Here is a 21,288-nt window from a genome sequence, read left to right on the forward strand (position 1 = left end):
ACAGTCTTAATTTTCTTGGTGGTATACTTTCCACTTGTATGTTATAGGTACTATGTATATTGTTCTCCTGGTTCTGTGATATTTCTCTTTGCATCAGTTCACATTAATTTTTAGGTTTTTTTCTGTATGAATCATACTTACTATTTCTTATGTATCGTAATATTTCATCACATTTATGTACCATATTTTTTTTTGCCATCAGCTCACCTGACAGACAATTACTTTGTTCACAATTCTTTGCTATTACAAGAAGTTCTAGTGTTATGCCACAGTTCTCTTTTATTATCCTGACTCAGTTTCCCTAAATTTGTCCTGTCCACATTTCCTACTGCTGGTGTCTTCTCTTGAAGATTAATTTCCATTTATTATATATGTGAGCAGTTAAGTGGAACAATGGACAAAGTGCCAGGCCTGGAGTCAGGAAGATCAGGCTCGAACATTTATTATCTGTAGGACTCTAGGCAAATACCTTAACCTGTTTGCCTCAGTAACATAAACTAGAGAAGGAAATGGCAAACCATCCCAGTATCTTTGCCTAGAAAGCCCCCAAAGGAGTCACAAAAAGTAGGAGACAACTGAAGAATGATTAAACAATAAACAAAACCATATGCACATATTTAGTATGCACATGGTCTTTAAATGTTGCCTCTCTTTTCAGAGTGTAAGCTTCTTGTGATCAGGAATAAAACTTTTGCCTTTTTTCCTTTTTGTATCACTAGTACTTAAGCACAGTGCCTAGAATATAGTAAACACTCAATGAATCCTTGCTGACTGGATGACTTTTCCCCACAGCAAAATGCCTCCCCCAGGGACCTGCAGTCAGTTAATAAATATTTATAAAGTGGCTACACTATACCAGGCTATGGGCTAAGTGTGAGGGATACAAAGAAAGGCCAAAAAAAATGTCCCAGCTCTTAAACGGTTCACAGCCTAATTGGGGAGGCAGCCTGTAAACAACTATGTACAACCAAAATACATAAGGAGAAATTGGAGGTAATCAACAGAAAGAAGGTACTAACCTTAAGGGAAATTGTAAAAGTCTTCTTTTAAAAGTGGGTATTTTAGTTGAGACTTAAAGGAAACCAAGGAAGAGAGACAGAAGACAGAGATGAGTATGGAAAGCATTCCTTACAAGAATAGCCTTCACAGATTATTTGAGACTCAGAAGTGGAGGTGGGGAGTTGTCAGGTTAGAAGGATTTTGAATGTCAATTTGATTTTAGAGGTTATAGGAAGTTACTAAAGTTTATTGAGTAGAAAGGATCATCAAGAGGATGAATCCAGTGATATAGTCAGATCCATACTTTAGGGAATCACTTTGAGAGATGAGTGAAGAATGGAATGAAGTGGGGAGAGACTTATGGCAGGGAGACTAACTTAGACTATTACAATAGTCTCTAGCATTCCTCATCACCCAAGAAACAGTGATCCAAGTTGAAAAAAAAGTTTGTGGGAAACAATTAATAGGGGATCTGCCAATAGGATACTGTCTTTTCCTTGATAGAAATGTTCCAAAGTTTTACACATTTCCTGAGTGGCATTTAAAATGAAAACATCTAAACAAAATCAAGAACAAAATCATTTCAAAGCAAGATGGAGGTCTCCATCTTTAATTAAAAATAGAAATATATCTGAAGACTGGGAGAAAGCACAAAAATCATATTGCTGTCTGCTTTTCATTTATGAAGAAGCTGTTAGAATTATTGTGTTACTTGCCACCCCTGACTCCTGCCAAGAGATAAAGAGCTTCAACAACGAGTGGTTAAGCTCTGTTGAAGGTAACCAGATAAACAGAAAAGGGAAGGAAGGTGCTGGATTGCATGCTAGTGTGGTAACATTATCCTCAATGCCAAGGGATGCCCAACTTCACCATTTGAAGGCTAAAAGAGAATTTAAGGTCAATCTTGAGGATAGTGTGTGTGTGTGTGTGTGTGTGTGCATATGCGTGTGCATGTGTCTACACATGTATGTATTCATGTGGTGAACTTCTCAGTCACTGTGTCTGTAGTTGGCCAAAGAAAAGAGATTCATTCCAAAAAAAGTTCCTCACGTCTCAGCTTTGTAGTCTAATTGGTTACATCAGTAAATTGCTCTGAAACATTTTAAAGGATATAGCCAGGGAATGGAGTAATGGCTTTATGACAAGTAAGGTGTGAGCCCATTAAACTCTCACTACATATGAATGTTTTTAATTCCACTGGCCAGTTAACTAGAATTTAACTTGAGGCAAGTAAAATTAGTAGTTTCTTTTAGCAAAAGATTATGGGACCTGCTGTAAAAACTAGCCACCCCATCCCCCCCCAAAACCAGAGGAAAACAAAATAAAATCCATGCTCTGTACTTGGTCATTAACATTACTCCCTTCTCCCGTTCTCCTTTGATAGAAAGAGGGAATTCTAGAGTCAGAAATATAGTAAGTAGAAGATTTGAGAGTGTTTTGGGCCCATTCTAGAAAATAGGTTCAAGAATAGGCAAGAGGAGAATATTATATAAAATAATGTAGTAGTGAGGGGTAGCATGGATTTATAAATTTAGAATTAGAAGACCTTACTTTATATCCCAACCCTTTTTTCACTAGGTAGTTCGGTGGATAGAGTACTGGCTAGAAAGCAAGAAGGCCTGGTTCAAAATCCCTCCTCACTAGTTGTGTGATACTGTGCAAGTCACTTAACCTCTGTTTCCTTCAATTTCCTCATCTATAAAATATAATAACAATAGTACCAATTTTGTACATTTATTGTGAAGATTAAATAAGATCACAATTGTAAAGCACTTAGCACAATGTTGGACATACAGTGAACATTATATAATTGTTAGTTATTATTATTGATATTATTTTTAAGTACTGAATAAGGAATTAGGAAGACCTGAATTCAAATCCAGCCTCAGACCCTAACTAGTTGTGTGACTCTGGGCAAACCATTTAACCTCTGCCTATTTTAGTTTCCTCTATTATACAATAGGAGTAATATATAAACAACTAACTAGGGTTCTTATGAGGCTTAAGTGAAATAATATTTACAAAGTACTTAGAACAGTATCAGACGTGTCATGGGTGCTTAATAAATGCTTGTTTTCCTTACTTCCTTGGAGAAGTTTCTTAACCTTCCTAAGATTTATTCTCTTCATCTGAAAAATGAGAAAATTGTACTAGATGCCCTTTAAGTTGCTTCCAAGCTTGTTCATCTAGGATTCTATGGAGAAGTATATGAGCATTTGACAAAAGAATAAAGCTGGAGAAAAATAAACTGATATTTTCTCTGTCAACCTCTTACCATTAATCTACACACACATACACACATACACACACACAGAGTTTTGAGCCATATTGAAAACATCCCCTTGAAGTAAGGAGGACCTGGGTTCAAATCTGATCTCAGACACTTAATATTTCCTAACTGTGTGACCCTGGGTAAGTCACTTAATTCCAATTGCCTCAGCAAAACAAACAAACAAACAAACACACAAAATACCCATAAGCACTTTGGAAAATGTTAAACCATAAGAATTTGATTTCTCTTATGAGTATTTTTGAATCATTTTTATGTTTTGGGCACTATGGAGGCTATGGAGTAGATCTTGCTTCAAAGTTTCTCCTCACAACATCAAGTATTTTCATACTTATTTTTCAAATAGGAAAATAAAATTTTAGAAAAGTGAAATGATTTTCCCATGGTTATCAGATCCAAGATGCAAACTCAGGTCTTGTGGCTTCCAAGTCATATCTTTTTACACTGTCTCCCTTTTCTTTCATTGTGGAGAAAACATGAAATACAATTTAGAAGTTGTAACATTAATTTTTTTTATCTGAAATATGGGACATAGGCTATGAACATTGTAAAAAATCAGAACTGGGAGAGCTGAGTATGGCCTGGAATAGTCTGCTAAACCTTGCTGAAGAAGGTGGGAATTGAACAGGACCTTAAGTGATGGATAGAATTTGAATAAGGTAGGAATGATGGTCCTATGACATGTTCCTCATCTATTAAGAAATCTGCAGGGATTACCTATTACTTCCAGGATAAAATATAAAATCCTCAGCCTGGAATTTAAAGCTCTCTATAATATGAATCCCATCAACCTTTCTTCCTTTTTGCATGCAATTCCCTTTAAAATAAATTTAGCAAGATGCACACAGATATATTAGTCAAATATATATGATATATGTGTATATCATATATATATCCACAAATCTATTTCTATATCTGTCAAAAAATTACCCATTATCAATACTTTCTACATAATGGACCTTCTCCCATCTCTGGGCCTTTGTACACTGTTTATGCTTTACACTCTCCCTTATTTCTGAAATGTTTCTGTCCTTACCTCATAATCTTAAAAACTGTGTTCAGAAGTTTCTGTTGTGTGACTCTTTGTGACCCCTTTGGGATTTTCTTGGCAAAGATAATGAAATGATTTGCCATTTTCTTCTCAAACTCATTTTACAGATGGGGAAATTGAGGCAAGCAAGAGTTAAGAATCTAGCCCATGGTCACACAGCTAGTAAGTGCTTTTTGTCTAGATTTGAACTCAGGCCTTCCTGACTCCAGGCCTAGCATTTATCAACTACACTACTTAAGTTTCTCTTTTAGAATCTCTGGCTTCCTTCAAAGCACAGATCAGGTGTCTCCTCCTACTAGATGGTTTTCACTAATCCTCCCATCCCCTGTTTTTCGTTATCTTTGTATATTTACTTGATTTCTTTTCCTAGGAATTTATTATAATTTCTCCAGTATAATGTAAACTCATGTCACATATTTGGAATTTAATAAATATTGAATGAAATTAAAATGAATCCTATTCAACGGCTTGAGAAAAGGGAGCATTTGAAAAACTTGAGTAGGGAAAAGTAATTTCTATTCAAAATCAGAAGACTTTTAGTTGCTAATCATGGAGATGAAAAATAATGGAGCTGATGTCTTTCACTGATCTACTACTTCCCAATCCTTGGTAAAATTTAGGAAGAAAAAAGCTGTAATTTGAAATGAACCTGGTAGTTTTCTATAGTGCAGATCACAATAAAATAGAAAATAGATATTCATGTATTTTGAGATTTGACTAGGAATGAGAATTTCCAGAGGTTCCCTTGTACAAACGACCTCCTCAAAAGAAATGCTTTTGACTAAGAGACCTTGTGAACCAGGGGAAACAGTGCACACTGAATCTGATATTAGAAGATTGATTTTGAAACCTAGATGCTGCCTACTGGCTACATGATCTTGGGTTTGCTAAGACACTTTCTTATTCTGGGTCCCAATTTCCTTCCCTATAGGGTAAATTATCTCTTATATCTCCTCCAAATCAAAATCCTAGGGTCCAATGAGTCTGACAGAGGTGGAGAACTGAGTTTTCTTCTTTATTTTCACTTAGGCAATCAATGTGGATCTCACCTGTATGATGACAACTCTTACACATTAACAGGTCTCTTTCCACTTTTCTTCCATCAGGAGGCAATTCAAGTTTGCAAAAATGCAAAAGAAAAAAAAAAAAAAACTCTTCCCAGTCTTGCTTATTGACTGATTTCTTTTCTCTAAAGACAATTAGACAGAAGTGACAAGACTTGAGGCTTCAGAGAGAACCAGCTTACCATCACAGATTCCTTAACTTTATCCATGCATTCCCATTTCCAGACACAGAGCTTAGGGAAGCCAATTTCTTTCCCACCTTGGAGAAAGGGGCTCAATCAAGGTTTTGGTTGCAAATTCTTCTTTCTGGTGTTTCTATTTTTCTTTTTCTTTCAGAGGGCAGCACTGGGAGTATCATCAATTAATGGGCCAGAAGGCATGGATTTTGGATTTTTTAACATTGCTCAGAATTGAAGGGATTTATTGAGTTTTTGGTTTTGTTTGTTTGCTTAGTGTGTTTATTGAGTCTGGTATCAAAAGTACAGGAATAAGAGGGATCAAACATTTCTGAAGAAAATGACAAACATGAATCCAAGATATCAGCCTTGAAACTTTGGATCTAAATAACCCCAAGCAAATTCAATCAAGATCTGAAATTCCCTACCCAGGGAGCAGAGATAGGGAGCTCAGTGGTAAGATCTGGCTATTGCAAGAATTGTTTGATACCTTTAATGATAAAGATTTTCTGTTGTATCTAAAAGGCAGGAGTTGAAGTGGCCTGAGCTAATGCTGGTTCTAGGCAAAGTGTCTCACTGGACCAGAACATATTGTTCATTGCAAAGATGTCAGAAAATTTCTAAAGAATGTTGGTAAGTATGGTTGTATTTGTCCAGAGATTCACAGGCTAGGTTTTATTCCTAGATCATGAATCACACAAATTAAAAACTACTTTCATAAGACCACAATTATATGAATATTATGGAATATTACTGTTCTGTAAGAAATGACCAACAGGATGATTTCAGAAAGGCCTGGAGAGACTTACATGAACTGATGCTGAGTGAAATGAGCAGGACCAGGAGATCATTATATACTTCAACAACAATACTATATGATGACCAGTTCTGATGGACCTGGCCATCCTCAGCAACAAGATCAACCAAATCATTTCCAATGGAGCAGTAATGAACTGAACCAGCTATGCCCAGAGAAAGAACTCTGGGAGATGACTAAAAACCATTACATTGAATTCCCAATCCCTATATTTATGCACACCTGCATTTTTGATTTCCTTCACAAGCTAATTGTACAATATTTCAGAGTCTGATTCCTTTTGTACAGCAAAATAACGTTTTGGTCATGTATACTTATTGTGTATCTAATTTATATCTTAATGTACTTAACATCTACTGGTCATCCTGCCATCTGGGGGAGAGGGTGGGGGGTAAGAGGTGAAAAATTGGAACAAGAGGTTTGGCAATTGTTAATGCTGTAAAGTTACCCATGCATATATCTTGTAAATAAAAGACTATTAAATTAAAAAAAAGATAAGACCACAATGCAGGTCTATCTCGTTTCATCATTGTGTGACCAGATCTCTGTTTTTATTTCAATGATCCCTATATTCTCCCCTTTAAGATAAAGGAAGTTAAGGGATAGAGTTCAGATCAAGTCCAGGAGGAATGAAGCAAGTCAGAAGATCAGAGTGTGTCAGAATGCAACCAATGCAAGATAGTGTGACTTTGTTAAGTAACAATGAATAGATCAGTGAATGGAGAGCCAGCCAGCAAGACCTGGATTTAAGTCACATTTCTGAAAAATAATGGTAGTGTAATTTTGAGCAAAGCACTTAACTTCTCAGTGCCCTAGTAAACTCTTTAAGACTGTAAGTTGAAGAGAAGCTGTAGCCCTTCACTGGGAAAGGAATTTGCAGTCTCTATCCCTAATCAGTCATCATAATAATTCAGTGTAACAAACACTTAATATGTTCTGGGCATTGGGGATTTAAAGACACAAACAAATCAGTCTTTGTCCTCAAGGAAATTATATTCTACTGGAGAGAAATGCCATGTACAGAGATTAGAAAATGTAAAATAGACATCAAGTTGTTTCCTGGAGGGGACAAATTTCAGAACTCACATTTCTGTAGAACTTTGTGGTTTACAAATTGCTTTTCTTACAACAACCCTGTGAGACTGACAATGTAAGCATGATTATACAGATGTGGAAGCAGGGGGACTAGGAGGTTAAGTGAAAACATTATGGAAAGGGCTTTGGGAGTTTCAAAGCTCTATGAAAATGTCAATAATAATGGTGATAAGAATCCTTATAATTATTATGGAGGTAGCCTGACATAGACTACTGGACTTAAAGTCTAAATGATCTATATTCAGATTTCCATCTCCAATATTTACACACTATGTTACTATGGACAAGTCACAACCTCACATCCTGTGTCATACCTGTAGTAAGTAGTTTCCTGTGTTATTGCGAGAAGGATCAAATGAAATAATGTATATAAAACATTTTATACTCCACAAAAAACTACATAAATATCAGGTTAGTACATCAGCTAACAGTTAGCATGTGCCAAGCACTGTGCTAAGTACTGGGGAGACCAAGAGAAAAAAGAATCTTTGCTCTTCTGAAGTTTTTAGGCTAGTAAGTGAGTTTAGAGGCTGCTGACTTCCCAAGTCCTAGCTAAAATCCTCCTCCTTTCTCAACTCTTTTAATTATTTCCCCTCTATTCTGTATAAAACTTGCATTGTATATATTTGTTTGCATGTTGTTCCCCCTGAGCATTAGACTAAGCTTCTTGAGGGCAGGCATTTATTTTACCTGTTTGCATGCCCAGCCATTAGTGTCTGACATATGTTGTTGTTTGTCCTTCATTTCAAAAAGGACTATGACATCAGGGAAGTGATATCATGACATGCAAATGAATTGGATTGAAGTGAAGGAGGGCTGAGCGAGGTCACTGACCTCACTTTCCTCTCCAGAGCCATCTGGGTCCAGTGGCCAGACATAGGTCAGATATTGGAGATAGCCCTGAATGCCATGGGAGACCCTGGTCTTTTTAAGCTAAGGTCTTCAACAAGTCTCAGTTTGACTGAAATCACTTGCATTCATTGATTAAGGCTAGGTAGCAATTGAGGCAAAAAAAAAAAAAAAATAGCTTTTTTCACCTAGTCAAACAACAACAACAATCTAAATAAATAACTAAATCTGGGAGGGGGAGACCCTCAGGGTGAGTAGAGCTGCCCCACTGGGAATCCACTGGAACCAGTCAGTTAGGAAACTCCCTTCCCTTTTCCTTCCCTCCCTCCCTCCCTTCCTTTCCTCCCTCCCTCCCTCCCTCTCTTTCTCTCTCCTTCCTCCCTCCTCCCTTCCTCCCTTCCTTCCTCCCTTCCTCCCTCCCTTCCTTCCTCCTTTCCTTCCTTCCTTCCTCCCTTCCTCCCTCCCTTCCTTCCTCCTTTCCTTCCTTCCTTCCTCCCTTCCTCCCTCCTCTCTCCCTCCCTCCCTCCCTCCCTTCCTTCCTTCCTTCCTTCCTTCCTTCCTTCCTTCCTTCCTTCCTCCCTTCCTTCCTTCCTTCCTCCTTCCTTCCTTCCTCCCTTCCTTTCTCCCTTCCTTCCTCCCTTCCTCCCTTCCTTCCTTCCTCCCTCTGTCCACATAGAAGATCTTAAAATTGGCACTTGGTAGCTATTTAATAAATGTTGGTTTTTCTTTTTCTTGTTCTTTTTTGTTTCCCCTTTCCTCCTCCTCTTCTTCCTCTTTTCCTCTTTCTTCTCTTTCTTTTTCTCCTCTAATTGCTATGGATTTCTATCTAAGTCTTCTGAATGTAAGATTAGTGCTCTTCTCACCATTCTCCTGATCATGTGATGGGAGATGCAGTATATTAGAGAACAAAAAATTAATTTCAGTTTGCAACATGACATTCTTGTTTCTTTTCAGTGTGGCATGTGCTTGTGTGTTATTCTCCATTACTCTCCTTAGAGAAAATGTGTTTTGGGGCTTATTTATGTATAAAATCAGTTATACTAACACTTTATTTCTCCAGTATAATACAATTCAATCTTGTACTGTGAGATATATAGATATATATATATATAGAGAGAGAGAGAGAGAGAATATATATTCATATACATAAAATATATATTCATATATATACACATTCATATATACATATGTATATTTATTCTAGCTCTAAATTCAATTCTCTTAGGATCATGTGTAGCTCGGGGCATGTTTACTTTGTGCTCAGAACTGTACTAGGTTCAGTGATAGATTCAGAAGTAAACAGGCAAGGTCCAGACCCTTGAGAAACTGATATAACTGAAGAGATACAATTAACATATATAAAATAGAGAACAGCATAAAGCAGTATATAATCATGTCCTGAACTATATGATGCAGACCACAAGTACTGCAGAACTTAGGAGAAGGAGGTCAGAATAATCCAAGTCTTTCTGGAAGTGGTGAGAGTTTATTTGATCTTTGATTCAGATAATTAGTAGGCAAGAGAGAGGACATATGGGTGAGAGTAAAAGTACTCCACAAAAACCTCAGTGACAAAGGCAGGACTAGAATCCAGCTCTGCCGATGTTTTTGTAATTGGTCTGTTCATAGCAGTCTTGACTTCCCAGGTGGTCAGTCTAGATTTCTAGTACAGTCTGTCCTGGTCATTGATTTGAGCTCCCTGGAAGGGTCTGGTTAGTTTCTTTTATTTCACCACCCACGTGGCATTCTCATACAATTAAAATAAAAGCCAGGGGAAAGGGAAGGTATTGTTCTTCATCTATGAGACATTGACTCCTCCCACAAAACATCTTTATTATAGTCATGGGCATGTTACCTATTATAAAGCAAGGAAGGGAGGAAATCTATCTGGACATTTATCAACTGATACTGGCCACTGGCCACACACCCAAATGCTCTGCCCATTTCTTCCCATTATACTGTATTAGAAAGGGGACAAAAACTAATTTTAGCTTGCAAAAACGAGGTAAATCCCCAGGGGAAACTCATTGAACGTCCCAAAGTTATTTATTTTTTTTTTTGATCCATAGACATCAAAAGGCACCAACACCACTAATGAATGGATTTAGTGGCATGGGGGGAGTTGAGGGATTTCTCCCCCTCCTTCTAACATTCTGTCTCCTATCAAACTTTTCCCCCCAAAATGTTGGTGGGGGAGGAGAAGGGGAAGGTCCCCTGTAAAGTTTATGACTGCAGTGTCAAAAGTCTTCCATCCAAATCCTAGTAAATATTCTAATGAAGTCTGGAAACAAAACCGTCTGTAATTGCTTGGGGCAGAGAATTAAGATAGCCTGTTTCCAGTTAGTCAGTCATTAGAGAGATCTAAGATCCATGGTAAATAGTTTCCTGTTCTGAGGGCTTTAAACTGAGTTTTAGGAAGCCCAGCTTCCTGAAGGGTTTATTTGGAGACAACAATGTGCCAACTGGTCCCAGCTTTTCTGATGACCACTACTACTCCTGAGGTGCAAGTGAGCTCAGCAGTAACAGCCCTTCATTTCCAGGGTCCTGGGTTTAGCATCTCGTGGCAGAAATTACCCAGTTTTGATAATGGCAAGGAAGGAGCCCCAGCAAGTCTTTGCTGGGGGCATAGCTGAGGTCTGGAGTTTTCTTTGGTTTTAAGTACATTGAGGTTGAATGACTCACAGAATTAAATCTAAAGCAACAGGAATGTGCTCTAGTTGGGGCCAAATGGGTAGTGAGGTTTGAGGCCAGTATGCTTGTGAGAAACTGGGATGGAAGGCGCCATGGTCTCTAAGGGATGGATATCTGGTTCTGTGTTGGGGAGGGAAAGTAGGGGCAGTTCTTATGAGCTATCTGATGAATAGCTCATTAAAATGTAATTTTCCCACACAAGGAAGTCACTGGGACTTTAATTAGAACAGAGAGGAAAGTAAAGTGTCCCAAAAGTCTTAGTGCATTTTTCTAATATTAAAAGCTTAAAATTGAATTAAAACTTTTGAGGCATGATGTAGTCATTAGTCATTTGTTCACTTCTGTTTTTTAAACGAGTGGGTAGGTGTTTTTGCATGTAAAAATGTGGCAGATTGACCCTTCTTTGCTGATCAAGAACTGAAAGGGACCTTTGGCCATCTAGTTGAATTCTGTCATTATATAAAAGAGAATATTGAGAACTAGGGAGATTTAGGCTTGCCTAAAGATGCAAAAATAGTGAGAGAAGTAATAGAACCCAAGTTCTCTGAGACCAGATGACTTTTTCTCCTGTATGAAGATGACAATGTAGAATTGCCCTAGATGACTGAGTCTCAATTTATGAGAATCTTAGCTGGTTCAGGCAGCTAAGGAATCCTGGGAATAATACATCATCTTCAATCTCCGTTATTAAGTCCATGGCATGTGCTTGGGGAGAAAAAGCTGAACTCTTCCTCTTAAATGCCCTCTCCTTAATAAAATATTTTTTCAAGAAAAGTTATGAATGCCCAATTCTTTTTCTTCTATATCAGCCTCTATCTGCCATCTTGCACAGGATGTTATTTTGCAGGTCTGTGTTGATTTCTTTTATAGTTATTTCTAGTCAAAGGAAAATAAACTATTTTCTAGGAAAGAAGAAGACTTGGGATGGACCTTTCTGTCTCTTTTAGCACCACTACCCATGCCAAGAAGCCTATGTGCTATTACTGGAGGTATTTAAATTTTACTGAATGAATGCTAAATGACTAACGCTTAGAATGTTGAATTTCTGATGTACAATTTCTGAAATGTACATCATGGCTCTAAGACTTGGAATTTTTCCCTCCTCATTTCTGTCTTTTAGACTTCCTAGCTTTCTTCAAAGATCTGAAACCTGCTCATTCCTTCCAGCAAATATTCATGCACCTTCCAGAATTGCTTTATATTTACTCTATTTTTCCAATCAATTCATACATAGAAGCAGGGAATAACAGATCTCAAGCTAGAGGGAGCATCAGAAGACAATCAGTCTTTCATCCTTATAGGTGAGGAAACTGAGAATCAGGTAGGTTGGTTGACTTGTCCAGGTAGTTTGTATCATAGGTGAGATGTGAAACCAAAGCTTTTGATTCTAGAATCAATGGTCCTCTTCTCTTTCTAATCTAATCAAAATGCTTTTAAAGATTATTTTTGTTTTACTTTTCTATGCCCCATGCCTAGTATAGTGTTGGGCATTGTGGAGATAATAAATGTTTCTTGAATTAATCTGAGGAGAGAACCTTTATTTGATGAATATTTTCAACATCTAAAGAAATTAATGTCTAAGGGTAGGTTTTTGTGGTATCCTGTGGTATCACAGCAAGAAAAATTATCTGAGGGCAGGATTCTAGTTTATAGAGACAATATGATATTTAGCGAAGAAAGTTGGATTCAGTATTCGAAGACATGAGTGGTAGGTATCTCAGATGAAATTCTTAATGTCTGAGTCACCATAGAAAAGTCATTTTATGTTTATGAACTTTGGTTTCTTCATCTATAAAATGAAAATTATATTTATGCTAACTTATACTACTTCATAGAATAGTCATTAAGAAAATGTTTTGGAAACCTTAATATATTTCAATAGAAACCTAAATATGAGTTAAAGTTGACTCTGAAATAAATATGTTACTAGTAACCATTCAAACTCTGAGTACAATAATTTCTGATTAGGCTTTTCCAGAAGAAATCTTGAGTTTGAAAAAAGTTTCCCCCCTCATCTCCCCATTCAGCACATCAGATCTGAACCTGTTATTTTTGTGATGTGCTCTGAAAAATTCCAACAACCCAAGATTTTATGTCTGTGTATTGCACAGAGGTAATTTGGTAAAGAGGAGGTTTGTAGAGAGCACAATAACAGCCCCCCATTATTTATTTTTCTAATCTTATTTAAATAAAGATAGTGCATTTAAAGTTGCATTTGATTGAACAACTGTCCCTTTTTTTTAATTTTCCCTGACAAAAGCTATGAATTATTAATTTCTGTCATTGTACTCCCTGAACAAATGTAATTGCGAGTAAATGTCTGAAGTTAATGAAAAAATTAAGAAGAAAGGATTTCTTTATAGGAATTAATGAAACATTTCCACAAATCTCTTTGAAATCATGATTATGAAGTACTACAAGATTCCTTAAGAGCAATGCTTTTGGAGAAAAAGGGGTCTTTTTTGAGCCATGTTCTTCCTTTGGTATGATTGATGTCAATGAATGTCAACATATGCTTTTAGAATTGGATCTGCTTTATATGGTGTCTCATCTTGTTATCCACACACCTCACCTTATATTCAGGTGCCATATGGCTCTAACTGACATAGTTCTGTGTTTTGTTTTTTGTTCATTTTTCTCCAGAACATGTCATGGTCAGAGGGAGAAATGTTTTCTTCACTGGCTGCAGTAATTACCATAAAGAAATAGAAGAGGTTCCAGAAATCTTAGTGTGGTTTTAAGCAATTGGAGGGCAGCTAGGTTGCATTGTGGATAAAGCTTGGAATCAGGAAGACTTATCTTCCTGAGGTCAAATCTGTCCTGAGGCAAATCACTCATCCTGTTTGCCTCAGTTCCTCATCTGTAAGATAAGCTACAGAAGACAATGGCAAATCATTCCAATATCTTGGCCAAGAAAACCCCAGATCAGGTCACAAAAACTTCGACAAATGAAGTGACTCAACAACAACAAACTATTGAAATTTAAAACTTCATTAAGATGTTTGAGACAACAAATATATACAGCATTATTTTTTATTACACATTGCTTTATGAATCATATTGGGAGTGAAAAATCAGAACAAAAGGGGAAAATCATGAGAGAGGAAAAAAAAAACAGAAAAAAGAAATGAACATAGCGTGTGTTGATTTATGAACTCAATCTCCATAGTTCTTTTTCTGGATCCAGATGGCATTTTCTATCTAATGTTTATTGGGATTGCTTTGGATTACTGAACCACTGAGAAACTGAGAAGAACCAACTTTTATGTAGCTGATCATCACATCTTGCTGTTCCTGTGTACAATTTATTCCTGGTTCTGCTTGTTTCACTCAGCATCAGTTCATGTAAATCTTCCCAGGCCTTTCTAAAAAATCAGCTTGCTCACTATTTTTTAATAGAAAAATAATATTCCATTACTTTCATATACTACAACTTATATATACAGCATTTATATGCATTGTACAAGCCCATATTCTCCCTTCTTTCCCAACATGCATGAGTATGGTCATTATCTGTAAGATGTAGTTTACAATCTGGCCTCTGAAACATAGTGTTTGGATAACACTGAAAAAATCACAGAACTTTTTAATTCTGTGGCAATTTTTGAAAAATAAAATGAAAATTATTCATATATTTTCATCAGTGGAGGGAATTTTCTCACTAGGATTTCTTACAGAGAAGAAATATATATGAATGTATACACACACACACACACACACACACACACACATGTACACACCCCTACATTGGTAAGAGATGTGGAATAAGGTTCCATAAGTTAGCAAACAACCCCTTAGTCAGTGTTTCTCGTACAAGAATAGCATTGCAGGAGTATCCTTCATTTACAAAAGGAAAAATTTGACCAATCAGAGCTTTCAAACATGTTCTTGAGTCACAGTTGCAGCTGATAATACTCCAGTGCTGAACTGGATTAAAATGTAACTGGGAAATGTTTTGTTTTATTTTATTTTTAATTTATGAAATAAAATAAGCATTTCTGTAACATATTATTATTAAAAAATGGTTGCTCATGAAACTGCAATTCTACCATGTACAACCTGATATTCCTTTAAAATATACAACAAAGTTAATGAGTAAATTTCTTTTTTTAAATGTGTCAATGAAATAAATTAAAATATGATAGAACATAGATAATGTTAATATGTGGTTTTCTAAGTAAATATGCAGTTTGCAGGGATCTTCATGTATATTGAATGATCTCCTCTCCATTTGAGTTTGATACCACCTACTTAGATGACCTTAATGTTCCTTTCAGTTCCATATCTATGACCTATGTGATCTATTATTTACTAACATACTATTGTATATAGTATAAATTGTAATGAATTTGGAGGGGAAAGGACCTAGGTACAATTCCCAGCTTTGTCAGAATCACTTTTGTCATCCAGATTAAGTCACCTAAAGTTTCTGAGTTTTTGTTCCCTCTTGCCAAAGGAAGGGGCAATACTCAATGTCCTTGAAGATGCCTTTCGCATCTAAAAATGATAACCATATGTCCTAATTACAGAGTATTCCTAAGATGATCCTAGAAATAGGACTTCACCTTCCCATCTAAATTAGATAATCTGCCTTAGTAGAGGTCTCCAGTTTTGTTTTTGTTTTTATTTTCCTGTAAGTGAGTAAGATCCAATTGTCCCTTGGGTATAAGAACATCAAAAACACAGCATACCTGAAAGTTAGTGGTGTTTGATTCTTACCAGATATTAACAGAAAATATAATATCTCTCTTTGTGAGGCTTTGTTGATTACAGAGTTAGAAAATCATAGCATCTTAGAATAGAATGAATATTAAAAGTCATGTAGTCCAATTATCTCATTTACAATGGAAGAAACTGTTGCTCAGATAATGAATGTAATGATCACAGGCAATCACATAGCTAATAAACTGCAGAACCAGAATTTTTATCCAGTTCTTCTGACCCCTAGTTCTAAATTCTTACTATTATGATAAACTACCTCTTAAGTAGATCTGGATTATCAGAGGCAAAACCAAGTCTGTGCTGTAGTTTATAGGGTTAGGCTTTATTTTGAAGTTTTTATTCTATTCAAGGGACTATGGATGTCTCATAAACCTTTATACCTTACCTATATCTTCATCATGTCCACAGGCAAAAGCTCTTTTTCTTTTGAATTACAAATCAAAAAAAAAAATTAAGAGCATTAAAAAAATTCAAACTAGCTGAAGAACATCTGGCAGATCAAAGCTACTTATGTGGAATTCTCTATGTGCTTCAGATCAGATTTTTTTTTTTTTTAAAGCTGTCATTGAACTACTGCAGGGGCTCTCTCTACCAATGTAGGTAGCAACGCTTTTGTGCAATAGCCAAGGGTCTTCATGAGGTCTCCTGTGGGGTTAAAAAAAATAGCCCACTATTTTATGGTCATTTATCTAATGAGGAAACTCTCCGATCATAGTTAGGTTGGTCTTCACACAGCAGACATGCAGTCCAAAATCAATCAAGACCTGCTGGGAATTATCCTCTATTAGCATGACCTTTGAGAACTCATACCGATATCCACTCCACAAAAAGTCATCTGAGTAGGTCTGTAGTGGGTAAGTGGACCCAATGGGATTACTCTACTCTTTTTGGAGAAAAAAATAGTGATCTTGAAATTGTGCTATTTGCAATCAATTTGTCTCTTTTATGGCAAAAGACAAAGGTGCGAAATCTCCACCATGAGCCTTCTTTCTTTGGCTTATAATGTGTCGTGATGCCTTGGTGGCAATAAGATCCCAAACCTAAGAATTAATTTATGACACAGCTTGAAATCCTGAGACTTTGACGATATGATTTTCCAAATTTCCCTTATTTTTTCTAATTCTCAAATAAATACATCATTGAATCTGGATCTGAAAAGCTGCTGTAGAGATTATCTTATCCAATTCCCTCATTTTGCAGATAAATAGATGCAGAAAGTTTAAATGACTTACCTACCATCAAACTAGCAGTAAGTGTCAAAGGCATGATATATAGACTAAAGCTCATATTCTCTCCATGGCCCCGCACTTCCTTCTTCATATCCTGCCAATTCAGGACTTATTTAAGTTGGATTTAGTCTTATGGAAAGAAATAAAGGAGGTTCTTATTGGAACTGGTATCATGTCTCTGACTGTAGCTTGCTGGACACTTTTTCCATGAGTTAAGAACCATGGAAATAATCTTCAATAAGCCAATGAAACTGAGCAAGTAAGTCATTCTTATCCACTCCCAGAGTATGCAGTTGAAATTTAAGCACAGCACATGAGTGGACTGTTTAGGAGCATTGTGACATGTTATTGAACATTCTCTAAATAATCTTGTGAACCCAAAATCTAAAACAACCTAAGAAACAAACTTGAAAGTCAGAGTAGTTTGAAGGTCTCTTAGAATCCTTTGCAACTAGGGTTTCCTAAAGCTTGCAAAGATATTCAGATGACAATTTACAGACTGATGCATGATAAACCTATGACAAGGAATGAAAAGATTTCCTTTAGGATATATCAACTTTGTCTCTAGGCTAATTCTGGAAGGTAATGTTTGGAGAAATACCTTCACAACTTTCAGCTCCTTGAAGCTCCATGAAGAAGACATATTTCCAATACTGAAATTCTGTGATTGAACATTTATTTTGTCCCAGCTCAAGTAATTTATCCCCAAATCATTCTAAAGTCTCCAAGGAAAAATGTCTTTATAATAACTATCAGTTACTGACTCTAAGCTTATTAACCCACAAGATGAAAAAGGTATCCTACAAGATATTTAATTTAAGAGATCTCATTTTCTTTTCTTTTTTTTTTTTTAAATTAAAGCTTTTTATTTACAAAAGATGTATATGGGTGATTTTTCAACATCGACCCTTGCAAAACTTTGTGTCCCAAATTTTTCCCTCCTTCTCCCTCCCTCCTCCCCTAGATGGCAGATAATCCAATACATGTTAAATGTGTTAAAATATATATACATGTTTAAACAGATATTTGGTGCATAAGAAAAATCAGATCAAGAAGGAAAAAAAAAAAAAACTGAGAAAGGAAATAAAATGCAAGCAAACAACAACAAAATGAGTGAGAATGCTATGTTGTGGTCCACACTCAGTTCCCACAGTCCTCTCCCTGGGTGTAGATGGCTCTCTCCATGACAAGATTAGTGGAACTGTCCTGAATCATCTCATTGTTGAGAAGAGCCACGTCCATCAGAACATATCATTGTATAATCTTGTTCTTGCAGGGAACAATGAAAAAGTTCTCATTTTCATGGAACTCACTCTGAACTGGTCAATCTTTCACAACCTTACCCAAGCTCAGGTCCTAATTTGGAGGTATCTTCTAGAGGAAAAACCCTTATTTTAAGCTGGCACACTTGACATTTATTTGGTGCCTAGACCCAGGAGCCTCCAAACACTTTCCAAGCAGTCTCTAATTAGAGACTGAAAAGGAAAGGAGTGCAGAGGGTTAATGGCATCCACCTTCCTGTGCAGATGATCTGTTAGCAGCTAGCCTTTCCCAGGAGCTCTGCTGAGGGCATGGCTCAAATGATGCCAACCTGTCTTAATAGAAGGGCAGGTCTCATCAGCCTTTTTACAGAATGAATAATAACCCCCAAAAGACTGTCCAACATTTTTCTAGTTCAGCCTTGGAAGCCAGGCAAGAATAAGCACATTTAAGGAAGGGGCTAAAAGGAATTTCCCCTAAAATTGCCTGTCAGAATGGGATGACTCACTTTTGCTGGAACTATAAAAGGTATATTTAATACCAAAAAACATCATTTTCTTAACTGACTGACCCAGAGCTTACATGACCTTGGTAAACCCCATTCCCTTCTTCAGAGTGTGGAGAGCTTATGAGGCAGCCCTAACTTTTATCCCCATAAAATAGTTACAGAAGCAAAGCAGGTCAGCTGGGATCTATAGAGGTAGGTGACTGGGGCATGGTCAAAGTTATGGCTGTGAGACTTGCAGATCAGTGAATCATCTGTCCCTCTGTCTCAAGCTTCTGGATCTGCCTTCTATGGACGGAGGAGAATTTAAACAGTGCCTTTGTTTCAGTTTATGATCCTGATTCGTGCTTTTCAGACTCTTTCCATTGCTGTGTAGGGCCTCCACAAAGGCTCCAATGACCAAATAGGGACAAAAATGAAGACATATTTTGATGCGAGAAGAAAAAAAAAAAGCTTCCCAGATCTGAAGCTTATGTGAATGTAACAATGTAACTAGGCACGAAATGGTTAGATGAAAAAAAGAATATTCATATAATTTCCCCAAATGTGCATGCTTGAGTCTATGGGTAACAATGGCTCCAAATTACTCCCAGGCCAATAAGGCATCCTTATTTAAGGGTTCCTTTAATTCTTACCCCAAAGTCTCCATAAATCTCGCTGATATATAGATGTCAGGCATCTTCTGGCACTAGAAACATGAACCATGACATCAGCTGGAGATTAAATTACAACTCATAAAGAACATGTTTATTTGCTGGTTCTGTTTAAATTTTCTTTCCAGTCGTTTCCCAACGATCATTTTACTCAAATAGTCTCCTATTTTATGGGAAGTAAAGTAAGAACTAACGTAGTATATATTCTCTGAGTCCTGTTCGAAATTTGGACTGTGGTTATCTTCATTGTAACCAAATATTTTCATTATTTAAAGCTGGTCATAGGATCTAATTGTTAGATGTGAAGATGAAATACTCTTATAGAGTGATCTATGGGCTTTATATGCAGATGGATAGAGAAGGAGGAGGATGTTGAGAAGAGAGTGTCATGAATAGGAAAAGTCATGGATTGGAGGCCAAATCCAAAATGGAAAATGGACATGCAGCTTTGTTCCTAATTTTTTTCTAGTCTGGTACATTAGAAAGAATGTTGAATTTGGAGTCAGGGAATTCAGTTCAAATCCTAGCTTTATTGCTAATCAATGTCATCTCAGCAATAGTCATTCAACCTCACTGGGTTGTTTTCTCATTTGTAAAACAAGAAAGATGGATTTTGTGGCCTTTAAAGTCCCTTCTAGCTCATGATTTGTGATTCTATGATTTAACATGCACACTAACTTTAATTCATGATGGGCTCTCAGTGTCTATATTAGACAGCTGAAATTTTCTGGGAAGATCTACCTGTAACTAACTGATGGCTAGATGACTAGTATTTGTTTAGACATGTCTATGTATTACATAAAATTATTAGGGTCCTTTCAGATGTTATTATTATTATACTATTATTATTATAATGGTCCCAGTGACTGCCTAAAGATATTGAAACAGCCCACATACAAAAGAATATTTGTTATTTTTTTCAACACAATTTTATTCTTCCACTATAAATTAATCAGTCATTCTGAAGACATAGATGAAAAAGGTGACTCCTGCCTAAAAAGTGTGAATTAAGAAATGCCCAAATAGTACTCTTATCTAAAATTATGTTATTATTCTCATTGTCAACATTATCATGGTTGCATAATTTAAAATTTGAGGTAGTAGCAAGCCTATGGTAAATGACCAGTCAAGATGGGACTGGGGAGAACATAGTTTTCTTTCCCAGCTGTATATGTACTTCCTTCATCCAGTCCAAAAGCCAAAATTGTCACTTGGGGAAGAGGGTGCAGAAAAGAAACTCTGCTAGGGACTTCCCTCTGTTCTTTTGTCTTCTTTCTATTCTTTTTTTTCCCCCTCAATTGGGAGATTCAGAAAATAGTTTATCCACAATGGTAGTCAGGAAATATTCTGTCTATTCTGTGTTTTTGGACCAAGAACAACAAATAACTTAGAAAGAGGAAAGAATTTAAGGTAAATATTTAAGATTCAAACTTTTCATCAGAAATGGTCAAAAGATATGAACAGACAATTTTCAGATGATGAAATTGAAACTATTTCCACTCATATGAAAGTGTTCCAAATCCCTGTTGATAGAGAAATGCAAATTAAGACAACTCTGAGATACCACTACAACCTGTCAGATTGGCTAAGATGACAGGAAAAAAATAATGATGAATATTGGAGGGGATGTGGGAAAACTGGGACACTGATGCATTTTTGGTGGAGTTGTGAACGAATCCAACCATTCTGGAGAGGAATCTGGAATTATGCCCAAAAAGTTATCAAACTGTGCATACCCTTTTACCCAGCAGTGCTACTACTGGGCTTATACCCCAAAGAGATACTAAAGAAGGGAAAGGGACCTGTATGTGTCAAAATGTTTGTGGCAGCCCTTTTTGTAGTGGCCAGAAACTGGAAAATGAATGGATGTCCATCAATTGGAGAATG

This window comes from Sarcophilus harrisii, chromosome 2 (assembly GCF_902635505.1).
Source record: "Sarcophilus harrisii chromosome 2, mSarHar1.11, whole genome shotgun sequence".
Taxonomy (NCBI): domain Eukaryota; kingdom Metazoa; phylum Chordata; class Mammalia; order Dasyuromorphia; family Dasyuridae; genus Sarcophilus; species Sarcophilus harrisii.